This window comes from Musa acuminata, chromosome BXJ2-5, assembly GCF_036884655.1.
Source record: "Musa acuminata AAA Group cultivar baxijiao chromosome BXJ2-5, Cavendish_Baxijiao_AAA, whole genome shotgun sequence".
Taxonomy (NCBI): Eukaryota; Viridiplantae; Streptophyta; class Magnoliopsida; order Zingiberales; family Musaceae; genus Musa; species Musa acuminata.
In genome coordinates, this window is record NC_088342.1 from 20,315,016 (window position 1) to 20,338,286 (window position 23,271).

The following is a 23,271-nucleotide window of genomic DNA, read 5'->3' on the forward strand; positions in this document are numbered from 1 at the left end:
TTTATTACTTAAATTTTATTATATAAATTTCTTTGTATTCATGAAGTATATCTCCTCACCAAGTTCTTCTTGATATTCTTCAGGTGATGATATAAATGCATGCAATACTATGATTTTGATATTCATGACTTAATTTTTTTATAAATTGAAATAATGATTAGAATATTGATGTAATTATAAATGGTGATTTGGTATTATACATGCAATACTTAAACTTATAATATTGATACATGCAATGACAAAATATTCATGATAAAAAAAATATTTTGACATTCATGACTTGATTTTTCATCTTTGTTATTTACCTTTGTCAGGATTTGAAAATTATTGTCAAGGAAAAAAGAATTACAAAATTATTTTCTTCCCTTCTTTTTTAATAGTGACAAAAGTGAAGAAATTTTGCTAGCTTGCATAGTTCAAGAAGAAGCAAAATTCTTGCTCATCCTAAAAGATGTAAAAAAATTTACCAACTTTCATGCATAAAATTTGCTAGCTCACAAATTGTGAGAAAAAGTTTCTAGGAAGCAAAATTGCTAGCTTATTCTAAAATGATGCATGCAATACTTATTATTTTATTATGATGATGTATTTGATGTATTGCATATCATGTATGAGAATCATGATTAAAATTGCATTGATTTGAATTAAATTTAAATTCAAGGTTTATCCAAATTATGATATATTGAAATAAGAATGACACTTTATTTTTGTCATAATTTGAAAATTGATGAATTGCACCATTATTTTCTTATTCCCCTTTTTTTGCCAATGACAAAGGGGGAGAAAGAATTTCTAGGGTGCACATCATGAAAAAAGACAAACTTGTTAGCTTGCACAAGTCAAAAAGATGCAAAAACATGTTAGCTTGCTCATCTCAAAAGAGAAGCAAAGATTGCTAACTTGCATATTTCTAGAAGAAAAAGTTACCTTCTTGAACATCTTAAATATTGCTAGCTTACATAATGTAAAACTCAAAATTTTTGATAGCTTACAATGATGATAAAACTTGAGATTTATTATGCAATGATTTGAATTTGGATTTCTAAAAACACTTGCTAGTTGCGTTTCTCCTTTTTGTTGTTGACAAAGGGGGAGAAGTATGATGTTATACCTAAGTTTATGATGACATGTTGCTTGGATTTTTGAATCCAAGAGTCTCTATCAATATGGCATATTGATAGGGGGAGTTTGTTTAAACTCCATCATCAATTGGTTGTCATCATCAAAAAGGGAGAGATTGTTGAATCTCATATTTTGACAATGAAACCAATTGATAAGTGTTTATGAATTGATCTACATTTTGAGTGATGCAGGATACATCGATCAGGATGAGACATTTAAAACGAGAAGAATCATGTAGGGCCGGTGTAACATGTCAGAAGATTGGACGTCTAGCTAGAGGATCGGATGACGTATCGATAGAAGGCTTTGGACTATGGATTCGGGCATCAGGCTAAGAAGAGCGGAAATTACGCCAAAGATATCGGAGTTGCGGAGGTCAACTAGCCGATTGGGCAATAGGCCGCAAGAGAGGACGATGCGTCAAAGAATCGGACAAAGCGTCGATGGACTAATGACATGCCGGACAACATGATTCATACTTAGTAATAATTGTCTAGATCAAAGTGTATTTTTATATGTGTAGGATTAACTACGATAGCAAGGCATAAAGCAAAATGAAGTCGTAGAGTCAAGAACGTGATTTCGTTGGGAGTTCGAGAGTTCATCGGAAATTCGGACGTTCATTGAAAGTTCTATCGGAATTGACCGAGAAGTCCTGGAGCTTGCCAAAGAAGCTTGTCAGAACTCACCAAGAAGTTATCGTGAAGTCTAGGAGCTTGCCGGGAGTCCGTTGGAATATTGTTGAGAGATCGTCGGAAGTTCACCGGAAGATCGTTGGAAACTCGCTATAAGAAACCTAGACTTATAGACTTTGTTTAGCTTAGTAAATGTCTTAAAATTCATAATTAGTATATAATTGGGATTAAAATTGGGCTAACCCAATTAGGATATAGTTGAGCCCAAGTTTGGGCTGTGTTGGGCCAAGAGAAAAGTCCAAAAAGTGACCAAACAAGTAAAACCGTCATGGCACAATCTCCAAGACTGTGTCAGGTGGCGGTGGTACTGCCCAGACATAGTCTTCTAGGCAGTGGCACCGCCAGACTGGGTGGTGGTAGCACCAGTGTTAGACTACAGGCGGTGGTACTGCCCATACCTTGAAATTTCGGGGGTTTGAATTTTGGGCTCCAAATTGGAATCCATTTGGGGCTATAAATACCCCAGCTATTCCTATAAGGATTTGTAAGAAATATTGAGCAAAACTCTGTGATTCTAAAGTTGTAAACCTTAGAAAGTTTAGTTCTCTCCTCCCAAAGCTTAGAGAAAGTTCTAAGGGAGGTGTGAGAGGGATACCTTGTAAAAGAGGATTATAAAAGGTTGTCTCATAAACCTTTGAAAGATGAAGAGGGGTGTAAAAGGTGGTTGGTCTTTGCCTATTGAAGGAAGACCGATAGTGGATACCGGTGGCCTCGACGGAAGAGGAATCAACAGAATGGATGTAGGTCATGACGACCAAACCACTATAAAAATCTGGTTTGCATTTCTCTTGAGCAATTTACTTTAACTGCAAACCATTTTACTTGCTTTACATCCACTACACTCTTCCGTGAACTTTCAAAGTTATTACCTTTACGAAACGGTTTTTTGTCGGAAACAGATTTAATCGTAACGATGTTTTAATCCGACATAATTTTTACTACTACACTAATTCACCTGCCCCCCTCTTAGTGCCGACTCTTTTCCTAAAAGCATTTTCTCACTTTATGTTGCATGTTGCATATATTATGATATTAACTTTATGTGCAATGGGAATCTGATCATGATGAGATCAAGATAATGAGACCGATTCAACTTTAAACAATGACCCTAAATAATCTCAATTGTAGGTTACTCGAGAGGTACATCGAGACAACCGAACAAATCTCACTTAATGCATGTGATTTTAGTTTTGTGTTTTCTTTTGCACACTAATCTGCACACGACGATGAAACATTTTTCTAAAAAATCTATGATTTGTATTTTATATTCTTCTGCTATGCATGGGATTTTTTGATAAGATTTCCCAACAATTCTTTTATACTTTGAGTCAAGATAAGGTGAAGCTCTTAAGATAATTATCTATATCTTGAATAGGATTCCTAATAAGTCGATTCCATTAACTCAATTTAAGCTATGGACTAGTAGATAATTTAGATTAAGATATTTATATATTTGAAATTATCCTATAGATATCAAAGTCTTTAATCCATATAAAAAATGTTAGATCCAAAATTATTTATAGTTATTTCATTGATTATCCAAAAATATTTAAGAGATATAGATTTTATTATCCTAATCATTGTATAAGGATAATAAAATCTAGTAATACAATAATCCTAGAAAATAATAAATTCAATGTGAGTGAAAAATCTTAAATATTAATTTTGATAAAGAAAAGATATAGATTGATATTCTTTTATCATTTTCTATTCGAGAGGTTATTGTTTTTCAAATTACTAAATAATAGAATATCAATGATAAACTTTCATATAATGTCACCATTAATGATCTTATAAAATAAATACAACTAACAATTTTAAGAAAATTTCAAAAGGAAAGAAGACTTATCATTTATAATGATTATATAGTATATTTATAAGAATTAGATTGTGATATATAAATCAAAAAGGGGCCCTTATCATTTTCACAAATCATAGAAAGTAGCATTTTTAAATAATGGTGTGATTCATGAAAAAAAAGTTGAAATCAATGAACTAAAATAGTATATGAAAACTTGTTAAATTTTCAAATGATTATAAAAGAGTCAATTGCAAATGAATCTTTAAAATAAAATGTGACTCACAAAGTAATATTGTATAATATAAAGCCAAACTTATTGCCAAAGATTTTTCAAAAGGTATTGAATATAATAAAAAAAAATTATTTTTAAAAAAAACTCATTAAAAATTATTATGGTATTAGTAGCTTATTATAATCATAAGTTATATTAAATGAATGTAAAAATAATATTTCTAAATAAGAATCTAGATAAGAAAATATATATGAAACAACTTATAGGATTAATAGAGAAGGGAAAGGAAAGTTAGGCTTGCAAACTTAAAAAATCAATTTATAACTCTTAAACAAGTTTATAGACAATAAGATATAAAGTTTTATGATATCATTATTTCATTCAGATTTAAAAAAATATTGTTGATCAGTGTGTATGTTTAAAGGTCAATAGAAGTAAGTTTATTATATTGATCTTATACGTGGATAATATTTTGTTTATCAATAGTGATCTTGGTTTATTATATGAGACTAAGTTATTTCTCACCAAGAACTTTAAAATAATTAATATAAATAAGACAGCTTATGTTTTTGGTTTAGATATTTAGGAATAAATCTCAATAATTATTAGGATTATTTTTGTTGAATCTCGGATTTTGATGATGAAGTCAATTGTCATTTGTTGTCTAATGTATGTGTCGAGATAAGTGTGCAGGATTAACTACGATGAAAGTAAGACATGCAGCAGGAGTTACGCCGGAGTCATGACAATGATCACGTTGGGAGTTCGAGAGCTCGACGGAAGTTCGGACAGTCGTCGGAGGTTCTGCGGGAACAAATCCAAGAAGTCCAGAAGCTTGCCAAAGGAGCTCGTCGGAACTTGCCAAGTGGATCGTCGCAGTCCAGGAGTTTGCCGAAAGTCCGCAGGAGCATCACCGAGGGTTCATCGGATGATCGACGAAAGTTCGCCGGAAACTCGCCGGAAGAAGCGAGTGACGCACCGAAGCAAGCTGCAGAATATGTCTTAGGAAATAATCGTAGTTAGCACTTTGATTAAGTTAGAAATGGGAGGTGATCCCATTAGCTTAATCCTGGGGCAATTGGGCCCCTGAAAACTCAAATTGGGTCGAATGGTTCAACCCATTCGGACCCAGGTTGCTGTGGGAGGTGCAACCGCCCAGGCTATGTCTCCCAGCGAGACTGGGCGGTGCAACCGCCCTAGCCAAGAGGTGCAACCGCCCAAGGCTCAGTCTCCGAGCGAGACTGGGCAGTGCAACCTCCTCTGTCAGGAGGTAGCACCGCTAGAGCTCAAGTTTCGAGCTCTGCCAGGCGGTGCAACCTCTCCAGTCAGGTGGTGCAACCGCCTGAGCTCAGTCTTCGAGCTCTGGCAGAGCGGTGCAACCGCCCCTGACAGAGAGGTGCAACCGCCTGGGCTCAGTCCTCGAGCTATGCCAGGCGGTGCAACCTCTCCAGTCAGGAGGTGCAACCGCCTGATCTCGGAATTCCGGGATTTGATCGTTTTGAGCTCCAAATTTGAACTGGGTTGGGGCCTATAAAAACCCCACCCATTCAGCACTGAAAAAAGACAGACCTATACTGAATTCTTGATCTTTTCTGTGATTCTAAGAGCTCAAATTTGTGTAAAGTTCAAAAGTTCTCCTCTTTCGGTTCTTCAAGTCTTGAGTTGTAAAGAGAGGAGAGAATGGTTCTGTAAGGGTTGTCTCCTTAGCCCGTCAAAAGGAGTGAAACTGTAAAAGGGCAGTTGGCTTTCGCCTATTGAAGGAAGGCCTCTAGTTGACGTCGGTGACCTCGTCGGTGGAGGAAGCCAAAAGTGGAGTAGGTCAAGACTGACCGAACCACTCTAAATCTCTGGTTTGCTTTTATTTTGAGCACTTTATCATTACTGCAAACCTTCTACATAGCTACTGCTCTCTGCGCTTTTACGAACAAGTTTCTAAGTTCTGATCTTTCCGAATCTGCATTCAAACGTAAATCGATGTTTTCGTACAATCTTTACATTGCAGTTTACATTTACGTTTTGATTCTATTTATAACTGCAAACTGTCTTCTGCGCTTTTACGAACGAGTTTCTTTGCAGTTTACGTTTACGTTTTGATTCCATTTATAACTGTAAACTGCCTTCTGCGCTTTTACGAACGAGTGTCTAAGTTCAGATCTTTCCGAATCTGAGTTTAGACGCAAACTGCGCTTAGACGCAATCTGCGCTTAGATGCAAACTGCGCTTAGACGCAAACTGTGCTTAGACGCAAACTGCGCTTAGACGCAAACTGCGCTTAGACGCAATCTGCATTTAGACGCAAATTGCATTTAGACGCAAACTGCATTTAGACGCAAACTGCGTAAACTGCGCTTAGACGCAAACTGTGTTTAGACGTAAACTACACTTAATCATAAGTAATCTTAGAATCGGCTTTTGCATCAAAATAGTTTTTATCGAACGAACGTAGCTTTCGTTTTTAATCGCTGAAAGATTTCCGCTGCACTAATTCACCCCCCCCCCCTCTTAGTGCTCTCGATCCTAACAATTGGTATCAGAGCCTGGTTAACTCTCAAACGGATTAAAACCCAAGAGAGATTGCTTACGCCGGAAACCAAGAGGGCCATTCCATTACACGTCCACCCATGTTTAATGGGACGGACTACACCTATTGGAAGACCCGAATGAGGATCTTTCTTATTTCTATGGACATTGAACTCTAGAATCTTGTCGAGAATGGTTTTTCAAAGTCTTCTCTTCCAATGATCGATTGGAACGATTCGGAGAAGAAGGCTTTCGCTCTTAATGCAAAGGCTATGAATGCCTTATTTTGCGCACTTGATAAAAACGAGTTTAATCGTGTTTCAATTTGTGAAACTGCATTTGATATTTGGCACACACTCGAAGTGACTCATGAAGGCACAAGTAGAGTGAAAGAGTCAAAAATCAATCTTTTGTTACACTCTTTCGAACTTTTTCGGATGAAACCGAGTGAGACTATTGGCGACATGTTTACCCGTTTCACGGATATTGTCAACGGTCTAAAAGGACTCAGAAAAAGTTTTTCGGAGTTTGAGCTCGTAAATAAGATTCTAAGATCCCTTCCTAAGAGTTGGGATCCTAAAGTCACTACTATTCAAGAGGCAAAAGATCTAAACAACTTCCCTCTTGAAGAACTAATTGGGTCATTAATGACCTACGAGATGACTTGCAAAGCTCATGAAGAGCAAGAAGACATCCTTCCAAAGAACAGGAAGGATATGGCACTTAGAACTTTGGAAGATCACTTGAAAGAAAACTCAAGTGATGAGGACTGTGATGATGACTTGGCACTTCTAATAAGAAAATTTAAAAAATTCATTAAAAGAAACAAGTTTAAGAATGACACTAAAAGTAAACTTGAACCCAAGAAAGACCAAGTTATTTGTTATGAGTGCAAAAAGCCGGGACACTACAAGAGTGATTGTCCCCAAGCCAAAAAGAGAACAACAAAAAAGAAGGCGCTCAAAGCAACATGGGATGATTCAAGCGCATCTGAAGAAGAGAAGTCTAACACTGAGCAAGTTGCTCATTACGCCTTAATGGCCATCGGAGAGGAGGTAACGAATTTATTAGATGCTGATTTATCTTTCGATGAATTATTAAATGCCTTCCATGACTTATTTGATGAATGCAAGATTATCAATAGAAAATACAAATTGCTGAAAAAGGAGCATGATAGTCTTACTTGTGATTTTGATAAGTTAAAAATTGAATATCATGATAGTTTAAATTCATGTATCAAATGTCATGATCTAGAAACTCTCCAAAAAGAAAACCTGCTACTTAAGGATACCTTGAAGAAATTCGCGGTTGGTAGCAAGTCATTGAACATGATCCTTGCAAACAAGGGTCACGTTCCAAAAAGAAGTGGAATTGGATTTGTGAGAAGTCCTCACCTAAATCCAACCACCTTTATAAAAGGCCCCATCTTACATGTTCAACACCAAGCAAAATGTAACTTTTGTTGCAAAATTGGACACAAGACGCATCATTGTCCATTCAAGAAAATTAGTCCAAACAAATTGATTTGGGTTCCTAAAGGAACCATGATAAACTCTATGCAACATGATAAACAATGTAGATCTATCTTTGAGGCACCCAAAAGCAAATGGGTACCTAAAAATCATCCTTTCTTGTAGAAACCCACACCATCGCAAGCTAGGAGCAAGAGATGGTACCTTGATAGTGGATGCTCAAGCCATATGACCGGAGATCCATCTCAATTCTCTAAGCTCACTAGCAAAGACGAAGGCTATGTCACCTTCGGAAACAACAACAAGGGTAAAATCACAAATGCGACCTAGATACAATCCTGTTTAACTTTTCAAGAATTAGAAACGTATGATTCCCAAATTCACATATCCCTGGATTTTCGAACCCATCAATTTCATCCTTTCATAACCTTCTAATTTAACTCGTATCATGAAATGACTAACTCTGTCATGAACTTGCAAGACTTATCAACTTGAAGAAACTATCACAAACATGTGTACGACATTGAGAATGTGCACATTAAAAATCTACCTTGATCGTGCCAAAGTCCCTGTCTTAAAATGAAAATTCTTACGTAATTACGTAAGTAAAGTTGATTACTGGGAATGAAAACTCTCCTCAAGACAGAAAAATTCTCAGATCAGAACAAGTGTTCATCAGGCGGTGGCACCGCCCCAGCTGGAGGTAGCACCTCCAACTGTCACGTGTTGCAAGCGGTTGCACCGCTCCAGCCAGAGGTGCAACCGCCCGCAACTCTGCCCCTTTATAACTCAAGCTAGGGCCGGCGGTGAAACCGACCCCAACTCATTTCCTTCCCTCCTCTACTCTCCTAAGCCTCCTCTATCCCCATTTCCCCCATCTTAGCATCCCAAATACTCTTCATTTCGAAGCAAAGCATCAACATTCCTTCCCTCTCTTGAAGATCCCTCTCTTGAAGATCTCATTAAGGTACTCTCTAAGAAGCTCTTAAACTCTGTTTCTTGATTCATTTACTTTTGCTCATCACTATTATTCTAAACAGCAGTAGTTATGGGATTTAGAAGATCCTCAAGGGACAAAGGAAAGAGGAGATTAGTAGAAGACTTTGATTCCACCCTTTTCGATTCAAAATACCATGCTGAAAAATTTTCCTCTTTTGAACTTAGGAATGTCAACAAGGGAATATACGTAGATTTAAGTGAGCTAAGAGACTTAGAGACAATCCAGTGGTTTGCAAACTTAGATCTACTCCCTATCTTACAAATTAATGAACCCATCTATCCAAGACTAGTAAGATTGTTTTACAACAACATACTAGTAGATGAAGAAGAAAGGATGTCCACCTATCTCTTAGGACAACATATTTCAATTACAGATAGATTCATTTGCGACATGATAGGCATTCCCATGAAAAGTAGAGGACTTTACTTTAGAGGATCATGGGATGATGAAAATGTTGGAACAACATACGTTGAAGCCCTACAAACAATTTTTGCCAATCCGAACTTAGAATTTGTTCCTAAAAGTTGTGAACATTTACTGCCTCTAAACACTAAGGTACTTCATCACATCCTAACTAGCATCATTCTTCCTAAACAATATCATCATGATGAAGTAAGCCAATTAGAATTGGAACTATGTATATGATCATGAAAGGAAATGACATCTGTCTTGGTTATCTTATCCAACAAAACATGTTGGAACTATCTAAGAAAGACATGATGCTCCCATATGGTGGTATAATAACTAGAATAATGAAAGCCTATGATATTCTAATACCACCGGAAGAAGAAGTAATAAAAGTAGATAGATTCAGCATAATTAATAAAAATCTACTTCACCGATTAAGATGTTTTTATAGAAACGGTAACTGGGTTAGAATGCCAAGAAAAACTGATCCCCCTCAACCTAAACCAGAACCGGAAACACCAGTCTTTAGGGGTCCCCAATCTCCTCCGATCTGTCCCTTTGAGGAAACACATTCGTTTGAGCAAACTCACACATCATCTGTCGAAGATATTGGGATTCGGATGGACCGATTCGAACAAAGACAAGAACAGCTTGAACTTCGACAAGATCAAATCCTAACTGAGCTGCAGCAAATTCATTGACAATTTGACTCTTTATTTAGGCACTTTAACCTTCCACCTCATGAATGAGCTTGTATGAACATAATCATCCGTTGTTGTTATAAACTCCTCATGGACTTTGTCTTTGATATGGCATGTTGAAAACTCCTTATGTTACTCATCATGAAGGACTTTGTCTTTGATATGGTTACCTGATATGTTGTAAACTCCATATGTTACTCTTTACCTTGATCTGTAAGCATATGCAAAGTTACAAACATCTCTTATTGTTTATCTCGGATTTTACATTAAAACTAAATGTTTTGAAAACCTTATGCCTTGATAAATATAAAGTGACATACTAATGTAGTTGATAAGTCAACAATATGACATTGATACGAAACATCAACTAGCTGATATCTTTACAAAACCTCTAAGTGAAGAACAATTTGATTTCATAAGAAGAGAATTAGGAATGTTGATGTGTCCGAATACTTAAACTAGTTAAAATTATTTTTCGGACGTTATTGATTACTATTACATGCCTTGGTATCACTTGATCAAATAACATGTTGGAAATTATGTGACAAATGTTTTTGAAAATCGGTAGCTTACTCATATCCGAATGCATGTAAGAAGTTCATCTTATTTTCGGTTTGAATGCTAAAAATAGGATTTTCCTGTACACTCTTATGAAAACTTTTTGAAAAATGGGTTTCCTCCTTCAAGCAACGAACTATAACATAACAAGGAGAAGAGATATTCAAAGTATTATATGTGTCATGCCTTCCTTTATGTGCTTGATAACCTGCTGGAATCACATCTACCATGCTTTTTGATAATGCTACCATGCTTTTTGTTGATGACAAAGGGGGAGAAAAATATGAATTGATATGGTTGCTATTACTGATGTTATGATTAGGCCATACCTGCTATCACTGATAATGATATGGTTGCTATTACTGATGTTGATATAGTTGCTATCACTGATGCTATGATTAGGCCATACTTGCATCACCAAGAAATATATGATTGCCATATGCCCTGTATCAAGATATCAAACAAAAATTTGCATCGTACGAACTGATATCTTACCATGTGATGCAATGCTACACTTGCTAAAATATTAGAAATGTGTACATCATGTAATGATATCAAAATCTTGCTTCACAGCTTTACATGTCGATATCTTACAATATGATGAATTGCTACAATAACCATCATTCAAACTTGTTAAATTTGAAAATGTATGTCAAGCCTTGACATCATCTTCAAAGAGATACATTATGATAGGAATCATGATGGGAATATGTCTCTTGAATTTATAAAGTTTTTAAATTCAAGAAGTATGGCATATAGACAGGGGGAGTTAAGGTTAACTCCATTATCAATTGATTGTCATCATCAAAAAGGGGGAGATTGTTGAATCTCGGATTTTGATGATGAAGTCAATTGTCATTTGTTGTCTAATGTATGTGTCGAGATAAGTGTGCAGGATTAACTACGATGAAAGTAAGACATGCAGCAGGAGTTGCGCCGGAGTCATGACAATGATCACGTTGGGAGTTCGAGAGCTCGACGGAAGTTCGGACAGTCGTCGGAGGTTCTACGGGAACAAATCTGAGAAGTCCAGAAGCTTGCCAAAGGAGCTCGTCGGAACTTGCCAAGTGGATCGTCGTAGTCCAGGAGTTTGCCGGAAGTCCGCAGGAGCATCACCGAGGGTTCATCGGATGATAGACGGAAGTTCGCCGGAAACTCGCCGGAAATTCGCCGGTAGAAGCGAGTGACGCACCGAAGCAAGCTGCAGAATATGTCTTAGGAAATAATCGTAGTTAGCACTTTGATTAAGTTAGAAATGGGAGGTGATCCCATTAGCTTAATCCTGGGGCAATTGGGCCCCTGAAGAACTCAAATTGGGTCGAATGGTTCAACCCATTCGGACCCAAGTTGCTGTGGGAGGTGCAACCGCCCAAGCAGGGAGGTAGCACCGCCCAGGCAGGGAGGTAGCACCGCCCAGGCTATGTCTCCTAGCGAGACTGGGTGGTGCAACCGCCCCAGCCAAGAGGTGCAACCGCCCAGGGCTCAGTCTCCGAGCGAGACTGGGCGGTGCAACCTCCTCTGTCAGGAGGTAGCACCGCTAGAGCTCAAGTTTCGAGCTCTGCCAGGTGGTGCAACCTCTCCAGTCAAGCGGTGCAACCGCCTGAGCTCGGTCTTCGAGCTCTGGCAGAGCAGTGCAACCGCCCCTGACAGAGAGGTGCAACCGCCTGGGCTCAGTCCTCGAGCTCTGCCAGGCGGTGCAACCTCTCCAGTCAGGAGGTGCAACCGCCTGATCCCGGAATTCCGGGATTTGATCGTTTTGAGCTCCAAATTTGAACTGGGTTGGGGCCTATAAATACCCCACCCATTCAGCACTGAAAAGAGACAGACCTACACCGAATTCTTGATCTTTTCTATGATTCTAAGAGCTCAAATTTGTGTAAAGTCCAAAAGTTCTCCTCTTTCTGTTCTTCAAGTCTTGAGTTGTAAAGAGAGGAGAGAAAGGTTCTGTAAGGGTTGTCTCCTGAGCCCGTCAAAAGGAGTGAAACTGTAAAAGGGCAGTTGGCCTTCGCCTATTGAAGGAAGGCCTCTAGTTAATGTCGGTGACCTCGTCGATGGAGGAAGCCAAAAGTGGAGTAGGTCAAGACTGACCGAACCACTCTAAATCTCTGGTTTGCTTTTATTTTGAGCACTTTATCAGTACTGCAAACCTCCTACATAGCTACTGCTCTCTGCGCTTTTACGAACAAGTTTCTAAGTTCTGATCTTTCCGAATCTGCATTCAGACGTAAATCGGTGTTTTCGTACGATCTTTACATTGCAGTTTACATTTACGTTTTGATTCTATTTATAACTGCAAACTGTCTTCTGCGCTTTTACGAACGAGTTTCTTTGCAGTTTACGTTTACGTTTTGATTCCATTTATAACTGCAAACTGCCTTCTGCGCTTTTACGAATGAGTGTCTAAGTTCAGATCTTTCCGAATCTGAGTTTAGACGCAAACTGCGCTTAGACGCAATCTGAGCTTAGACGCAAACTGCGCTTAGATGCAAACTGCGCTTAGACCCAATCTGCATTTAGACGCAAACTGCATTTAGACGCAAACTGCGTAAACTTCGCTTAGACGCAAACTATGTTTAGACGTAAACTCCACTTAATCATAAGTAATCTTAGAATCGGCTTTTGCATCAAAATAGTTTTTATCGAACGAACGCAACTTTCGTTTTTAATCGCTGAAAGATTTCCGCTGCACTAATTCACCCCCCCCCCCTCTTAGTGCTCTCGATCCTAACAATTTTGTCTTAGAAAGAATATATTGATCGAGTAGAGATTTAGTATATAGCTTTATTTAGCTAATAATATATTTATTACCAAGGGTGAAAGGGTCAATCAAAGCTAGTGTCTTAACAATGACTTATAAAGGAATCAAATAAAGAATATTCTTTACATATATGTAGTTAATAGTCTATTATATACTAAAATCTATATGACATCATATATCAATTTTATAATTGGAATGCTAGGTGGATACTATAGCATCCGAGGAATGAAAAATTAGGAACTTATTAAGAAAGTAATGATATATCTACAAGAGATAAAATATTATATACACATATATAGGAGATAAGATCAACTTAAAATTATAGGATATTCAAATATTGGTTTTGTAAATTACATTGACAATATCCACTTCAAGATTTATATTCATATTAATTGGAGGGGTAATTTTTTGAAAAAAGTAAAAACAATTGCTTATTACATCATCAATAAGAAAATCTAAATTTTGTGGTATGCTTTGAGGTTACAAATAAAACTTTATAGTTGTGAAATTTTATTTAAAAACTTAGTGTAGTGAACTCAATTGTCAAGCTATTAAAGATGTTTTGTGATAGTATCACAGCTTTTTCTTATATAAGAATGACAAGTACTCTAGTGATTTTAAATATATCGAGATAAAATATTTGATGATTAGAGAAAGAATCTAAAAATAACAAGTGTTAATTGAAAATCTAATCACCATTTTGGTGATTACTGATTCATTTACTAAGATTTTATAACCGAAAGTACTTAAGGAATATGTTCTTAAAATAAGGCTTATGAGCAACTCATAACGATATAATGATGCATATTTAAATATATATTATTATTTTTATCTTAATTAAAATTATTTATTTATATTATCCTGTTTATATTTATGTATGTGCATACTATAATTAAATATGATAATACGATTATCTTGACAAGATAAATTACATAATCATTATGGATTATATTAGGAAAGATTAACAATATTATGGTACATAAAAGATATTATGATATTGATGATAAAAAATTATTATGACTCGTATTGATAGTCAGTCTTAATGAAGTATTATTATACTTGTTGGATTTATTAGTATGTTTTAAAATTTATAACCATGTATAAAATTTTTTTCAAAATTTTTAGAATCTAATTAGGTAAAATTATTTTTAAATAAAAATTTATTTTATTTATTTTGATTTTAGTTATTTTATATCTTACTAGTTAATGGATCAAGTAAGAAAATATTAGATTATGTGACCCAATTTAATTGGATAAAATATATTATAATTATGGTTAGATTTTATTATGGTTATCGATTAATAAAAAAAAGTTCATTTATATTAGGATTATGTAAAGATTACTTTGATTAGAGAAGCTCTCCTAATCATTTATCATCAATCCCCTTATTCTCTCGCTTATAACTAGATGAGATCGTTTAGGAATTACATACGACATGATCGAGATTATAGATTTATTCTTGTTTTCTTTTAATTCCTATTCGATTACTCATAATAGTCTACGAAGGATAATAAAAGAGAAGAAATTGAGTATAGTTTTTTTATAGATCGATATTATTAAATGATGGAGTACATTGTATAAATCAAATATATATTCTAAATGACATCAAAATATATGCATCCTAATATTAATATATTATTATTTAATTTCAGATATTAATATTTATTGAATCTCGGATTTTGATGATGAAGTCAATTGTCATTTGTTATCTAATCTATATGTTGAGATAAGTGTGTAGGATTAACTACGATGAAAGTAAGACATGCAGCAGGAGTTGCGCCGGAGTCAGGAAAATGATCACGTTGGGAGTTCGAGAGTTCGACGGAAGTTCGGACAGTCGTCGGAGGTTCTGCGGGAACAAATCCGAGAAGTCCATGAGCTTGCCAAAGAAGCTCGTCAGAACTCGCCAAGTGGATCGTCGCAAGTCCAGGAGTTTGCCGGAAGTCCGCAGGAGCATCACCGAGGGTTCATCGGATGATCGACGGAAGTTCGCCGGAAGCTCGCTGGAAGAAGCGATTGACGCACCGAAGCAAGTTGCAGTAAATGTCTTAGGAATATTTTAGTTAGCACAATGATTAAGTTGGAAATGGGAGGTGATCCCATTAACTAAATCTTGGGGCAATTGGGCCCCTGAAAAACTCAAATTGGGCCGAATGGATCAACCGATTCGGACCCTGATTTCTGCTAGGCAGTTGAACCGCCCAAGCCAGGAGGTGGCATCGCCTGGGCTGAGTCTCCGAGGGAGACTGGGTAGTGCAACCGCCCCAGCCAGGAGGTGGCACCGCCTGGGCTCAGTCTCCGAGCAAGACTGGGCGGTTCAACCTCCCCTAACAGGAGGTGGCACCGCCTGAGCTCGGTATTCGAGCTCTGCCAGGAGGTGCAACCGCCTCAGTCAGGCGGTGGCACCGCCTGAGATCAGTCTTTGAGCTCTGGCAGGAGGTGCAACCGCCCCTGACAGGAGGTGGCACCGCCCAGAGGCTCAGTCTTCGAGCTCTGCCAGGTGGTGCAACCGCTAGATCCCGAAATTCCGGGAATTGATAGTTTTGAGCTCCAAATTTGAACTGGGTTGGGGGCTATAAATACCCCACCCATTCAGCACTGATAGCAGGCAACATACACCGAAATCTTGATCTTGTTCTGTGATTTTTAGAGCTCAAAATTGTTATAAAGGCCAAAAGTTCTTCTCCCTCTTTTCTTCCAAGTTCTGAGCTTTAAAGAGAGGAGAGAAAATTCTGTAAGGGTTGTCTCCTAAACCCGTCAAAAGGAGTGAAACTGTAAAAGGGTGGTTGGCCTTCGCCTATTGAAGGAAGGCCTCTAGTTGATGTCGGTGACCTCGTTGGTGGAGGAAGCCAAAAGTGGAGTAGGTCAAGATTGACCGAACCACTCTAAATCTCGATTTGCATTTACTTTGAGCATCTTATCTTTACTGCAAACCTCCTCAATAGCTTACTACCTTTTGTGTTTTTACGAATGTGTTTTAAAGTTCAATGCTTTCCGAATCGGCGTTTAGACGCAAATCAGTTTTATCGTACGAACATCATATTTCAGTTTGCGCTTACGTTCTAATTTCCATCATAACTGCAAACTGCCTTTATATCTTTGCTTTAACTGCATCTCGTTTCATCTCAAGTTAAAGTGGTTTACGAATCGGCTTTCATACCGAAATCGCTTTTATCGTACGAACGTCGTATTTCAGTTTGCGCTTATTCTGATTTTCATCATAACTGCAAACTGCCTTCATAGATTGACTTTAACGTCATCTCGCTTGATCTTAAGTTAAAGTAATCTTAGAATCGGCATTCACACCGAAATCGTTTTTATCGTTCGAACGTTTTTTATCGTTGAAAGATTTCCGCTGCACTAATTCACCCCCCCCCCCCCCCCCCCCCCCCTCTTAGTGCTCTTGATCCTAACAATTGGTATCAGAGCGGGGTTAACTCTCAAACGGATTAAATCCCAAGAGAGATGGCATACACCGAAAACCAAGAGGGACATTCTATTACACGTCCACTCATGTTCAATGGGATGGACTACACCTATTGGAAGACCCGAATGAGGATCTTTCTTATTTCTATGGATTTTGAACTTTGGAATCTTGTCGAAAATGGATTTTCGAAGTCTTCTCTTCCAATGATCGATTGGAATGAATCGGAGAAGAAGGCTTTCGCTCTTAATGCAAAGGCTATGAATGCCTTATTTTGCGCACTTGATAAAAACGAGTTTAATCGTGTTTCAATTTGTGAAACTGCATTTGATATTTGGCACACACTCGAAGTGACTCATGAAGGCACAAGTAGAGTGAAAGAGTCAAAAATCAATCTTTTGTTACACTCTTTCGAACTTTTTCGGATGAAACCGAGTGAGACTATTGGCGACATGTTTACCCATTTCACGGATGTCGTCAGCGGTATAAAAGGACTCGGAAAAAGTTTTTCGAATTTTGAGCTCGTAAATAAGATTCTAAGATCCCTTCCTAAGAGTTGGGATCCTAAAGTCACTGCTATTCAAGAGGCGAAAGATCTAAACAACTTCCCTCTTGAAGAACTAATTGGGTCATTAATGACCTACCAGATGACTTGCAAAGCTCATGAAGAGCAAGAAGACATCCTTCCAAAGAACAGGAAGGATATGACACTTAGAACATTAGAAGACCACTTGAGAGAAAACTCAAGTGATGAGGACTGTGACGATGACTTGGCACTTCTAACAAGAAAATTTAAAAAATTCATTAAAAGAAACAAGTTTAAAAATGACACAAAAAATAAACTTGAACCCAAGAATGACCAAGTTATTTGCTATGAGTGCAAACAGCCGGGACACTACAAGAGTGATTGTTCCCAAGTCAAAAAGAGAACATCAAAGAAGAAGGCGCTCAAAGCAACATGGGATGACTCGAGCGCGTCCGAAGAAGAGGAGTCCAACACCAAGCAAGTTGCTCATTACGCCTTAATGGCCATCGGAGAGGAGGTAACGAATTTAATAGATGCAGATTTATCATTTGATGAATTATTAAATGCCTTCCATGACTTATTTGATGAATGCAAGATTATTAGTAGAAAATATAAATTGCTAAAAAAGGAGCATGATAGTCTTACTTGTAATTTTGATAAGTTAAAAACTGAATATCATGATAGTTTAAGTTCATGCATAAAATGCCATGATCTAGAAACTCTCCAAAAGGAAAATTTGCTACTTAAGGACACCTTAAAGAAATTCGAGGTTGGTAGCAAGTCATTGAACATGATCCTTATAAACAAGGGTCACGTTCCTAAAAGAAGTGGAATCGGATTTGTGAGAAGTCCTTACCAAAATCCAACCACCTTCATAAAAGGCCCCATCTTACATGTTCGACACCAAAGCAAATGCAACTTTTGTTGCAAACTTGGACACAAAACGCATTATTGTCCATTCAAGAAAATTAGTCCGAACAAATTAATTTGGGTTCCTAAACGAACCATGATAAATTCTATACAACATGATAAACAATGTAGATCTATTTTTGAGGCACCCAAAAGCAAATGGGTACCTAAAGTGTTAGGATCAAGAGCACTAAGAGGGGGGGGGGGGTGAATTAGTGTAGCGGAAAACTTTCTGCGATTAAAACGAAATTACGTTCGAACGATAAATACGATTTCTGTGTGAAAGCCGATTCTAAGCAAGATGATGTTAAAGTCAATCTATGAAGGCAGTTTGCAGCTATGATGAAAACCAGAATATAGGCGCAAACTGAAATACGACGTTCGTACGAAGAAACTGATTTACGTCTAAATGATGATTCGTAAATCACTTGATTAGGAAAGATGCAGTTTAAGCAAGAGTATAAAGGTAGTTTTTAGTTATGGTAGAGCTCAAAATGTAAATGCAATCTGACATATGATGATCGTACGAAAAAACAGATTTACGTCTAAACGCTGATTCGGAAAGTGAAAGGCTTGAAACCCGATCGTATATGCGCAGAAAGCAGTAAGCTTCAGAGGAGGTTTGCAGTAAAGATAATATGCTCAAAGTAAATGTAAACCGAGATTTAGAGTGGTTCGGTCAATCTTGACCTACTCCACTTTTGGCTTCCTCCACCGACGAGGTCACCGACGTCAACTAGAGGCCTTCCTTCAATAGGCGAAGGCCAACCACTCTTTTACAGTTTCACTCCTTTTAACGGGCTTAGGAGACAACCCTTACAGAAATTTTCTCTTCTCTCTTTACAACTCAGAACTTGGAAGAATAGAGGGAGAAGAACTTTTAGCCTTTACAACAATTTTGAGCTCTAAGAATCACAGAAAGGATCAAGATTTCGGTGTAAAATTGCTACCCATCAGTGCTGAATGGGTGGGGTATTTATAGGGCCCAACCTAGTTCAAATTTGGAGCTCAAAACTATAAATTCCCGGAATTCCGGGATCAGGCGGTTGCACCTCCTGACTTGAGCGGTTGCACCGCCTGGCAGAGCTCGAAGACTGAGCCTCTGGACGGTGCTACCTCCGGTCAGGGGCGGTTGTACCTCTTGCCAGAGCTCGAAGACTGAGCTCAGGCGGTGCCACCGCCTGACTGAGGCGGTTGCACCTCCTGCCAGAGCTCAAAGACCGAGCTTAGGCGGTGCTACCTCCTGTCAGAGGAGGTTGCACCGCCCAGTCTCGCTCGGAGACTGAGCCCAGGCGGTGCTACCTCCAGGCTGGGGCGGTTGCACCACCCAGTCTCGCTCGGAGACTTAGCCTAGGCGGTGCTACCTCCTGGCTGGGGCGGTTGCACCTCCCAACAGAAATCAGGGTCCGAATGGGTTGATCCATTCGGCCCAATTTGGGTTTTTTAGGGGCCCAATTACCCCAAGATTAAGTTAATGGGATCATCTCCCATTTCCAACTTAATCATTGTGCTAACTATGATTTTTCCTAAGACATTTACTGCAACTTGCTCCGGTGTGTCAATCGCTTCTTCCGGCGAGCTTCCGGCGAACTTCTGTCGATCATCCGATGAACCCTCGGTGATGCTCCTGCGGACTTCCGGCAAACTCCTGGACTTGCGACGATTCACTTGGCGAGTTCCGACGAGCTTCTTTGGCAAACTTATGGACTTCTCATATTTGTTCCCGTAGAACCTCCGACGATTGTCTGAACTTTCGTCGAACTCTCGAACTCCCAACGTGATCATTGTCTTGACTCCGGCGCAACTCCAACTGCATGTCTTTCTTCCATCGTAGTTAATCCTGCACACTTAAAACAAAACTTCGATCGAGACAATTAATCCTAAGCAATTAACCAAGTTGTTCGGCATGTCATTGGTCCCTCGACGCTTCGTCCGATTCTTCAGCGTATCGTCCTCTCCTGCAACCTATTGCCCAATCGGCCAGTTGACTCCACAACTCCGATATCCTTGGCACAATACCCGCTCTTCTTGGCCCGATGTCCGAGTCCACGGCCCGAAGCCTTCTGTCGATACGTCGACCGATCCACCGGCTCGACGTCCAATCTTCTAACATGTTCCTCCGGCACAACATGATTTTCTTGCTTTAATTGTCTCATCCTGATCGAAGCATCCTGCGTCACTCAAAAAGCAGATTAAATCATAAACATATATCAAGTAGTTTCATCATCAAAATACGAGATTCAACAATCTCCCCCTTTTTGATGATGACAACCACTTGATGACGGAGTTAAACTTAACTCCCAGAGTTTAAACAAACTCCCCCTATCAATATGCCATATTGATAGAACCTTGAATTCAAACTGAATTCAAGTCATTGCAATATTCATCATGAATACTTGCAACTCGTCATCATGAACTTATGCATAAACTTATGCATAACATCATACTTCTCCCCCTTTGTCATCAACAAAAAGGAGAAGTACCACAATCAAGCGTTTGTGATATTGGTTCAACTCATTGCATGAAAAACATAATATCAAGTTTAATCATCATGCAAGTTTGCTATTATCAAATATCAACATGTAAAATTGCGATGTAAGCTTTTGATATCATAACGCAAACATTTCAAGTGTTTATCAATTGTAGCATTTCATCACATGGTAAGATATCAACGCGTAAAATTACGATACAAGTTCTTGATATCTTAACGCATGATGCAAACATGGCATAATGCAAATTTGGCAATCATAACATCAATTCATATATCTCTTGATGATGCAAGCATTACAAATATGGCAATCATATTAATTCATATATCTCTTGATGATGCAAGCTTGGCATAATCATAGCATCAGTGTTCATAGCATCAATTCATATATTTCTCCCCCTTTGTCATCAACAAAAAGCATGATAGTTGTGATACCAGGAGAACAATATAAGCAAATTTTGAGCATAAGTGCGATAATTGTTCATGCCTTTACTGGGTTCATGTTATTTTCCAATAGTAAGTGATAGGAAATCAAGCATATAAAGAAGGCATGATATGTAGATTGCTTTGAATACTTCTTTCTTTTTATTTGTTATAATCTTTTTGCATGAAGGAGGAAAGCTATTTCTGAGCTTACTCGAATGAAGTTAAAATTGATAAGATATTAAAGCACGCTTCATTTTTACAATTATCAAGATATATATGTGAATCAAATCCTTGTACGTAAAAATGACTTCTTTTTTCAAGAAGGAATTTATAAGCAGGAATCATTTCATCAAATCCATTTCTCACAACAAAATATTGTTCACATAATAAGTGTACGAGAGATGTATTTGCTAGTTGATTCCATATGTCAAAAATCAATGATATGAATTAAACTTGATATGACATATGCTTATTAAGTCTGGAAGAAGATAATTCGAAAATCCAATTGTTAGGATACCAATAGTTAAGAGAATCCGAAAATGAAATTAACACTTTCATGCATTCGGACAAGGCTGTGCTATACAATCATGAGGATAAAACATGCTTATTATCATGGAAATTTTTGTATCCAAAGCACATAATTTCCAACCTGTTATTAGGACATGTAATTGTATAAAATCATCATGGCAATCGAGTGATTTGATCATTCAATCAAGAAAGTCCGAAAATTAATTTTAACAAGTTCAATCATTCGGACATATTTTTGCCATAGTTTTTCAAACATAATCATGAAGATAAGACATGCTCATCATCATGGTAGTACGATAGCAAGTTTACAATATACAAGCTAGCAAAAAATTTTCGACATTTTAAGACACGCAAACTAGCAATTTTCTCTTTGAGATATGCACATTAGCAACTCTTTCTCCCCCTATGTTATTGGCAAAAAGAAGGGAAGACCCTTTACATTAATTTCTAAATCATGACAAAGGTAGGTTTCAATCTTATTTGTGCATCATTATATTTTCAAATTTGAACATGCACAATTTCAAAAACCTTATATTTCATTCATGCATGATACTGAATAAATCAATCAATATTATGAGCATATTATACATGATACTTAAATTTTTAACTATTTATCAACATTTTGATCATGATACCAAACATTCATCATTTAGAGTATTCATGACATTAAATCAACATTTATAATACATCATTTTAGTAACAACTCATAGCATTTTAAATCATGATTTACATCATATGCAATACATCACATCATAATTAAAAAGCTCAAGTATTGCATGCATCATTGCAAATCATAAATGCTTCATATCATGATGGTATCAATTTTGTCAAATTATATCTTACCATGCATGATCATAACTTTTCATTTGTATACATCAAAATAAATTAATGAATATTTCATGTATTCATATCATCACATAAAGAATATCAAGAAGAATTGGTAATGAGATTTACAAATCATGTAGACAAATTATGAATATTAAGAGACATATTATGATTCTTTTTAGATAACTCAAATAGCAAAAAGAAAGAATCATAGTAAGTTATTTTGATTTATAAAAAGAATTCTCAAGTTATAATTCCAAGAAATCACGATTCATTTCAATAAATTTCAATAAGAACACAAAGTAGGTGATCTTGATTCATAAATGATTTCAAGTTATAAATCATGGGAAATTAAGATCATGATTTCGATAAAACCCATTAAATTCAAATCATCAAAATCTCAACATTACTTTCAAGAGATTCAAAATGGCATAGATAATTTTATTAATCTCTTAGTGAAATAGTCAATAAGGTAGAGAAAAATAAATTTTCAAGAAAAATACTTTTCTCTTTTTAGTTGTTTTAATTCATATGATTTTATTTCATCTATGCCAAACATGTAGCATGTTTTAAAATCGAAAGTGCAAGTTTTATTATGACAAATATCAATAAGGTACTTTCATTACCGTGAAAATCGCAAGAGTCATCATCCATAATTATAAAACCAATAAACACGATTTTTAAAATCTCATGCATAGAATAAAATCATGGTATCAAAACATCATTATATCATCGAGCAGGATTTCATATTTTCAGTCAAAATCATTTTGTTTGTTTATCATAAAATATGTATTTTTCATGATTATTTTCAGAACTACTAGCATGATCATAAATTTTGCATTTTCATCATTTTTTTTTTAATTTTCAAGAAAATTAAT